Below are 230 nucleotides of genomic sequence, written 5' to 3'. Positions count from 1 at the left end.
TTACACACAGGGGTGCACAGGGAGCAGTGTGGGGGGTGTTACACATAGGGAGCACCGGAAGTAATGCACGGGGGTGTTGCACACTTGGGTGCACAGGGAGCAGTGCGGGGGGTGTTGCACACGTGGGTGCACAGGGAGCGGAGCAGGGGGTTGTTGCACACGGGGTGCACGGGAAGCAGTGCGGGGGTGTTGCACACGAGAGTGCACGGGGATAGCGGACAGGGCCCTCC

Source organism: Alligator sinensis, unplaced genomic scaffold, assembly GCF_000455745.1.
Source record: "Alligator sinensis unplaced genomic scaffold, ASM45574v1 scaffold941_1, whole genome shotgun sequence".
Classification (NCBI taxonomy): Eukaryota; Metazoa; Chordata; order Crocodylia; family Alligatoridae; genus Alligator; species Alligator sinensis.
Note: the sequence above shows the minus strand (reverse complement) of the source record.